Raw genomic sequence first — 9,109 nt, forward strand, 5'->3', positions numbered from 1 at the left:
GGGTCCCAGAGCTGTATAAATATCTCCAGAAAGCAGTGCCCAAGGCTTTAAGAGTATGTGAAATGAAAAGGATACATCTGTCAGCTGGTGTGTAGCACGGGAGGCAAACTGCTGAGTGAATTGGCAAGGGAGAACAGAAGATGATAATGAAGACAGCACTAAAGTCACTGGAAGAGATGGAAGGTAACATTTGCAGGTCTTCAGTTCAGCATGGTTCAGAGCGCTGGATCATTTGGAATAGTTCATTGATTCCTAAGGCATAAAGGTACTTTCTTCACAGAGTATTCATCCCCGATATCTTCTACTGACACCTGTCCTGAGAGACAGAAACAGTTTTCTGAGCTAATAAACAATTCACAAAGTGCTGGCCACAGTAAAGCAAGGAGCATTTGGGTTCATAAAGGACTTAGAGTAATAGCTGTAGGGAGAAAGAAAAAGTGAAGGGAAAATGATGTATGGCTCAGAGTTGCCATTTCTTTTTCTTGTTTATGTTTTCTGTAAGTTTATTTACTGTAATCCTAAAACAGCAGTATAAGCCGACCCCAGCCTCGAGGGGAAAGGGAGGTCTGCCATAATATCTTTGGAAGGGAAAGCTACAAGTCAAGAAAAATGCAGGCATATAAATGGATGCTTCAAGCCAAACAGTTAGGTTACAATACTGAATAATTTACATAAATACTTTGTGTGGTATGTGCCCTAATTCCAAGTGTTCAGAGACCACCATATTGAACAAGTCCTCTGTATGCATAGGGACAGGATGTTTTCTACCCTGACACCTTAAAATGTTAGAGGTAATAAAATCAGTGCAATGTGCAAAGCATGACACATACCAAACTGCTCCTTCCTCACATTTGTCACTTTAATGAAGCCATAAAACTTGGGCATGCAGTGAGGATGGAGAAATCAGTGGTGTTTGGTTTTTTTTTTTTTAAATACTTGGGTGGAATGTGGCTATTTTGTCATGAGGCTGGATAGGTTTATAGGTGGAGCAGAACAGACAGATCTCCACCCTTTTAGGTTACTCAAGAGTTGGATGTCAGGATAAAAATCAGAGCTGTGAAAGAGTTTTCCCTGCAATAATTAGTAACCTCCTACTATTGTTGCTTGAAAATTTTAATACGCCTCTGACGTGTCCCAAAAATATAAGTCTGCAGGACTGCCAATTCCTAATAAAACATTTGGTTTTTGAAAAAGCAAGCCTAAAATGTTCCGTGCCATAACACTGCATTCTATTTGCATGCTGTAGGATGTTTTCTTCTGTATTTCACCACACACTGGTTCCAAAGAAAATTAGACCATATGGTGAGCAATTTGCCCGTGCGTGCAGTTTACCAACATTGCCCCTAACAGGTGGGGATATCACAGCAGGAGTGGACTAACGGGATTTTTGTCACTCAGCTGTTTGCCTGCTGTGAAAGGGCACTCTCCCTCACTGCCAGTTTCCATCTCTCCATTCTCCAGACAGCTGAAGGGCTAAGTGCAGCATGTTACCTGATGCTTGTCCATCTCTTCTGTGCCACTGCTAGGTTACTTTTTGAACTGGCTTTTTCAGACAGCTGTTTTTATATTCCCCATTATCTCTGTCCTTCCTGCCTTCAAAACATACCAGACACAACTTCTGCAAGACCATGCTTCAGCTCCACTAACACCTCCCAGCTCCACGGGCTCTGGGCCTGCCACACTGCTTTCCAGTGGTGCAAGCACCATGACTCTCCTTCCAGTGGGCTGCCGGGCCAAGGGGGGTGGCCTACCAGATCCCAGCACATTCTTGAACTTTCTTTTTGGGTGGTTAAGATCAGCAGTGGACACAGGGAGCAGAAGGTCCTTGTACAGCAGCAAAGGATCTCATTGTCACTTCCCTTTGTGTGCACCTCTCTTCACCCTGGGAAGAGATCACAGCACAAAAGATGTTCAAAGCAACGAGAGTGCTGAGTTCACCAGTATTTTCACAATTTTCTTCTCCCCTTACCTTGCCTTTCTGGTTGAAGCTCTGCCAAGATAATGAATCCAACAAAAGCAGGAAAAGCAACATAATAATCCAACCAAGACAAAGTAGTTATAAATTATTACAGGCAGCTCCAAATTCAATCCGCTGTTGTCCTGGTGACTGACTGTGAAGCAACAATAATTTTTTTGTTTCTTCTCAGCCTGCAAGATGTCATCCACAATGGTCTATCTTCCCTCTCCCCCTTCCCCAGCCTTTTTTAGCCCTTGGTGTTTTGCCTTTCTCTCAGCCCGTTTTCTAATGATATAGCTTTGGAGTTAAGCAATCCTTCAACTTTCATTGCTATCTGCTAATGTATCTTTTTCTTCATTGTTTCAGTACTTTTTAAGAAAAGCTCAGAGGCACTGGACCCTTAGTCCTCCGAAGAGTTCCTCGCTCCCTGCAGTTCTTGCATTTCCTTTTTCACACACAGTCATGCAGCCCGTCAGCAGTGTGACGTTACCTCAGTCCAGGAGCCAGTACAACACTTTGTCACCCTGCTGCTTTGTGCTCCTTTGACTCCTTTCTGCCAGGCACACCAGTATTTCTACCGCCGATCTCTGACTCGGGGAAAACAAATAATGAAACTGACCTCATCTCAGAAAATAAAGCAGTCTTTTACCTGGACACATGGTAGCAAAGGGGCTCAGGACTCCATTTCACCTTGGTTTCTCCATTTCACTGCTTCTTTGCTCTCTTTTTCATTTTAACTCATCCTGTGCAAAGGAGAATTCTTCTAATATAAATATTTTTTTAAGAATCCAAACTTACTCTTTTTGTAACTTTCTTTCTCTGCTATCTCAGAATTTTTTTTTTTTTTTAAGTTTTCATGTTTCCTGCAAAACACATAGAAGTGAGGCAGTTTTTATGTTCTTCAGTTGTAAGAGCAATGATGGACACTCATATATTTACTCAAACTACATCAGTACTCTGTCCTCCATCAAGAGGGAGTATAGAAATATGCCTAGACAAAGCATATATCAAGCATGAAAAATTGCAAATAGAGAATGTGTGCACATTTGATGCCACAATATGTCAGAGTAAGGTGTTTATAAAAGCAAGTAGAGATACATAATTCCCATTGACCTACTTAGCTGCCTTTTTTTTCCTTCAAAAATTTCCTCTTTCAAAAATAAAAGCACTGTCCAAGAGTATAAACACACACTACATTTAGGAATTAGCTGGAGTGGTGGTATAACCCTCCTGTAAGGCAACATTTCTAGAATTTGACACAAAGAAGGCACAATGTTCTTTATAAAAGTGGGCTGGGGAGATGTTTGGTTCAAATTGTCCATTGAAATACTAGTGTAATGCATGTAATACTAGCAATTGTACATTGCCCAGTGCCATGTGTTAAGACAAAAAGAAAAAAAAAAAAAAAAAAAAAGGAAAAATAATTACTGTTCCTATTACTAATCAGAGATTATAACAGAGGTGGGTGGTTTTCATCTCAGTGTGAGACAGGTGTCTCTTTTTTCTGTTTTTTCATTAATTTATTAGACAGGAACATGGGAGTAAATTTCTTGGAATTTCACAGTTGGGATTTTAAAATTTCTGATTCCAAAAATCAGTTGCAGAGTTATAGGTGATCACCCACGTTAAACAAAGAGAAATTTGTGAAGATGGCTATAATTCGATTCAGCAAAGTACTAGTAATACAGCTATATATGGAATAAATTCTTCTTTAAAATTCTTCTGAAATATATGTTTGCCTGAGCACATATCAAATTTATATCTGAGATCAGAGAAAGACCTAAGAAAGTTATGCCAGTCATATTCTTGGCAGCCATCAATAGAGTAATGTTGTCAAATATGGTATAAATTTTCTGTTAACACATTGTGCATTCTGCTCCTCTTGCCTCACCCACGGCCATGCAAACGGGAGTGGGTGGAGGCTGGTGACAGCTTGGTCTCCAGGCAGGACCAACAGGTGGCTCTTAAACACCCAACAGCATTGAATGTGACAGAGACCCTACAAAAGAGGGGTAATCTCCATCAGGAAGAAACAAATGCAGGAGAGGACTCCCTCAGCTAATATAACACACCAAGGTGTCAGAGAACAGGAGGAATAATCCCATGGCCTTGGTGACTATGGATGAAACATATCTGTCAGCAGAGGATCCAAAAAGAGGCTGGAAAAATGGCAAAGGGAAAAAAAGCCAAGGAGCTACATCCAAGAAAGATGGCAAAAAACTAGGTGGAGAAACAAGACATTTTCTGTCATGGTGTCAACAATTAACAGCACGCTCTGCTAACAGCTTTTTGGACAGCAGCAGTGAGATTTAAAATGGTTTTGAGAATTCCCTTCTACCTTCCTTTCCTACTGCTATTTTTTCTGTGCCACACCCTTACTTTTCCAGTCACTGGTGCTTCTTGCACCCTGAACAGAGGAATTGCTCCCACTTGAAAACTTAACCATTATAAATGACAGTGAAAAGAAGGGCTGTCATGGAAAGAAATAAATGAAGAGGTGGCAACTGCTCAAGACAGCATTACTGGAATGTGAACTTTGCCATTCTGTCCTGTGTGCCTTCACAGTTACGCTTCTTTCCCCAGTACTGCTATGCTCTGCTCTGATCTCTTGCAAAGCTGCAATAGAAGGGTTTAATCAAATGACTCACCCCACCTGCCTGCCCAGGACCCCCGTGCTCTCGGATGAGGGCAGGCTGGGCTCCTCAGGGAGCCCAGAGAGACAGACACCCACTGTTCAGGCATCTGAGACCGGCTCTGCTGGTTGCTTCCCCTCAGTCAGAAATCTGATTCAAAAGGACAAGCTGGAAAAGTCAATGCAATAGCCTGACATTCCCCTCTGCACAGACATACTGCTTCAAAAGCAGAGATGAAAGGCAGCTTCACCTTCCTGCTTCCCTCCCCAGAGGCACCTAACCAAGGGGTTGGTTGTTAATATACTCTTTGGGAAACTGGGGTGCTTAAAAACACACATTAAAAATGAAATGGCCTGAATCACATTTTGGAAAGTGTCCTCTACAGCTGATACATGTTGGTGTGCATCAAGAGCGCTTTCAAATACAATGTAGTAGCTGTTCCTGGTTTTGGAGTTGCAGGTGGGCCAGATGCCATAACTGGATGCCTCCAAAAACACATATTGGAAGTTGAAAAGCAAGCAGAGCTGTTCCAGAGAAATAACATGTTGAGAAAGACCACAGAAGGCACAAAGTTCACCGCTATCACCCAGTGCACATCATGGTTCAACCCCAGCTGTCAACTAAGGACCACTCACTCACTCACTCACTCACTCCCACCCTATCCCCTGGTGGAGAGAAGAATCAGGAAGAAAAGGTAAACTTTTTGGGTTGTGATAGCAACAGTTTAAAAGTTGAAACAAAATAAAATATAGCAGCAGCAGCAGCAGCAGCAATAATAATAATAATAATAATAATAATAATAATAATAATAATAATAATAATATACAAACACTACTGCTAATGGTACTAGCTATTTAAAAGGAGAGAGAGGAACAAAACACAAAAAATTGGTGCACCACACAAGTGCTCACCACCTGCTGAGTGATGTCCAGGCCAACCCTGAAAAGTAATCAGTCCATTCCAGCCAACTTCCCAAATTTATATACTGGGCATGGAATTTCATGGTGTGGCATATCCTTTGGCTAGTTCATTGCAGCAGTCCTGGCCATGCCCCCTCATGGCTTTTTGTGCACCTGCTTTCTGGCAGAACATGGGAAACAAAAAAGACCACGACTTAGAGTAAGCTCTGTTTAGCCACAAGTAAAACTTCAGCATGTAATCCACATTATTCTCATATAGAGCCCAAAACACAGCGTTGTACCAGCTACTAGGAAGAAAATGAGCTCTATCCCCCCTGAAATGAAAGCAGGACAGCCCTGTCACAGCTAGGCATGTGCTGTGTTACCCGCTAGAAGTTCACCATTGCACAAAGTCCACCAAAGTCCCATTTTAAGCACCTTCATACAATGTTGGCCCCCAGTTCTCAGTTGTATCTATATATGGCTTCAAGTCTTTCCAAAAGATCAAGGTGGATGCAGCTTTCCTGAGAGGTCCTCAGACAAACCCTGCATCCATTCTGTAATATAGGAGCTGCCCCGGGCCCTGACCTGGTGCATAGGACAGTTATAGGGCAGGCTTCCTGTGCGCCTCACTTCCAGATTGTCCTCCAGGGCAGGTGTAGGTGGTAACGTAGAAGGGAAATGCCATTTAACACATAAATTTTGTCCATGAATTTAACAGGAATAGATCTCCTCTTTGTAGTAAGTACTTCAGCTATGCATTGATTAGTTCAGATACATGCACACATACCAATTTACATGCACGTGTGTATACATTTATACACACTTTATATTATAAAAATTTCTTATGTATAATGTTTTTTCTAAACATATGGTTGCACAGAAAAATACAAGTTTTGTTGGATAAGTACTAGACCTGTCAGTTGACACACAATAATATTTTTTATTATACATTCATCTTATCTTACTGTAGGTTTGAATCACAAAAAAAAGCTAACACCGACCTGTTTGAGTATATCCTAAATGGGAATGATTTAAGGCTACTTAGGAGAAGGCTCACTCATTTTTTGTTGTGTCTCCACCTTATTTGCAAGTTAATGCACAAGGCAGACCTTAGGCAGCCTTAATTTAGTTTGGTCTCAACTCTTGGATCCCTCATCTGTGCACTGCCATTCAGCACAGCAGGGGTGTTAGGTTCTCAGACCAGAACAACTCCAGTCCCTCTAATTATTGAGTGAACTTTGTCTTTGGCTTTCACTGAGGTAATGGAGCCCACAGGGAGCAATGATCAGGTCTGAAGTATAATGAAGGTCATTCTCATCAAGATATTTATTTCTTTAAATTAATAAGAATGCAGAAAAACACCTATCCTCAGCTGTAAAGACACTTGTGTTGTATAAGCTACAGACAAACTACAGATAAAACTGTATCGCATGAAGAAACACTAAGAACTTCTGAAATGGAAAACAAAGAAATCTACATTATCTGCACTGCATGTTACCCATAAGACTCTCCAAAGTCTCATTTTACCATTAGTGTATCCCTGCTGAGGTGACTGGCATTCAGCCTGTGGAGTGGGATAGCTGCTTAGAGTTTCCAAGGTTTCCCAGGTACAAGCATAGATAGGCAGCCAGAGAAGTTAGAAAGACAAACCTGGGATAAAAAGAAAATCTTTGTGAATCACAATCACTCTGGCTTAGTCATCTGGGGGAGATAAATCAGCTGTACAAAACCTGGCTGCATTTGTTGTCTAGACAGTTAAGCTGGATGAAAAGGTAGATCCTTTCTTCTTTTAGAGAAGGGATGTATTTGTGGAAGATACTGCTGAGATAACCCTGAGAGATTTAATCTCCCCTTTGCTCACAGTGCAGGGAGCACACATGGACTAAGTGGAATTATTGAGACTCCCATGCTATGGGGAGGGGGGCTCTACAGTCATAAACTCAAGGCTGTGGACTGTTAATCACAAAATCTAACAGGAATATGAGGGCAGGGAATAAGACTTCTTTTTAAAGACTTGGGGAGCAATGATAGAGAATGCTATGTTTCAAAAAGTTAGGGTCAAGAAGCAGGTGCATGGTTAGTGGTGTTAAAGACTGATTCCGCTTTAACTTTCAAAAGCCTTCAAAAAGCATCAGAACACAATGCCAGTTAAGGCTGCAAATCCAAGCACTGCTTTGGGGGCTCTTGCAACTGATAGCAAGGTGACTTTGTGTTAAGTCAATATGCTTTAGCAGATTCCTCTAATGAAAACAAACAAACAAGCCAACAAACCAGCTGCCAAAAATCACCGCAAGTAAAATGTCATTCCAAGAAAGTCGAAAGGGTCTTCATGAATGAAGTTTTCTTTCACGATATTAAACACATAACATGCCTCTAAGGTCTGAATGGGGCACATGGCAATGAAGCTGATCCTGTTTTCTTTTGTGTTGAATTTTCAGGGCTCTGCTTAATTATTCTTTCTTCTTCCACAGAATAAATGAGGACAAGAAAGACCTTTGTGTTTTCTAAGTAATTGTAATATACACAAGGAAAACATGGCATGTAATTTCTTTCAGCTCTTAAAGGCTCCTAAATAAAGTACATCTTCCCAGTGAAGATATTTACAGTAGCACTGAAAGACCTCTTTGAAGGACTCAGCTTTCTTCCTGAGAGGGTATCTCATAGTATGTTTCCATTCCTGCATCTTTGATTTAATTAGATATTATTTAGAGCATGCTAAATTTCCAAATTCTACTATATTTATTCAAATATCAAGCTACCAAATCTTACAATAACTTTTAAATTTTGCCATTTTTTTTATTTTATTTTTTTCTGTTACAAGGGGATTTAAAGCTGAGTTTGGGTTTGGGTTTGGTTTGGATTGGATTTCGGTTTGGGTTTGGATTTGGGTTTGGGTTTAGTTTTGGTGGTCTTTTTAACTGCCTGCCTTCTTGATTCCTGACCACAATCCTGCTAACATGACTTTTGGACAAGCTGACCTTCATGTCTGGATGATTTCATATCCTGATCCTCCAGACAACACATTCTGACTGTGTCATGCAAGCTGGGAATGTTTTCCTCTTTTGCGTTTCCCAGCCCCCTCCTCACAAATAAAATCTTTCTCAACAGAAGTATATCCAAAATATTCTTCAAAATAAAACACAGTTTCAAATTAATTTTTCTGCCTGGGATTTTGAGATAATTATTTTCCTTTGTTACTCAGAAAGTTCTGAAGATTCCTTGTTTTACAGATATAAATATAAGTGGATTTTTTCTCTCTCTCTTTTTTTTTTTTTTTCCTAAATCTCTTCTATTTTGTTTTCTTCCAGAGTCTCTGTTAACTCTTTAGGATATTCCTTTGTAGCCTTTTTGAAATGTGACAAGCATTGTTCTATCTTCACAGTTCAGAACTGAAAGTAAAATTTCAGTACTCTATTTTGCCACACATCTGTCACTCATAGAATGTAAGGTAGCTGAGATGAAAATAAATGCAACTCTCTTGAAAAACTCTGAAAACCCTCCAGTCCTAGTAATTTCAAGGGAACTGTAGCCTATTGAAAGCTCTGAAGACTAGTCTTGTTCAAGCAGTCCATGGCTCCCCTGCAAAGCACATAGTGAATGCCACCACAGTGGCACAC

The sequence above is a fragment of the Hirundo rustica genome, chromosome 1, assembly GCF_015227805.2.
Source record: "Hirundo rustica isolate bHirRus1 chromosome 1, bHirRus1.pri.v3, whole genome shotgun sequence".
NCBI classification, from domain to species: domain Eukaryota; kingdom Metazoa; phylum Chordata; class Aves; order Passeriformes; family Hirundinidae; genus Hirundo; species Hirundo rustica.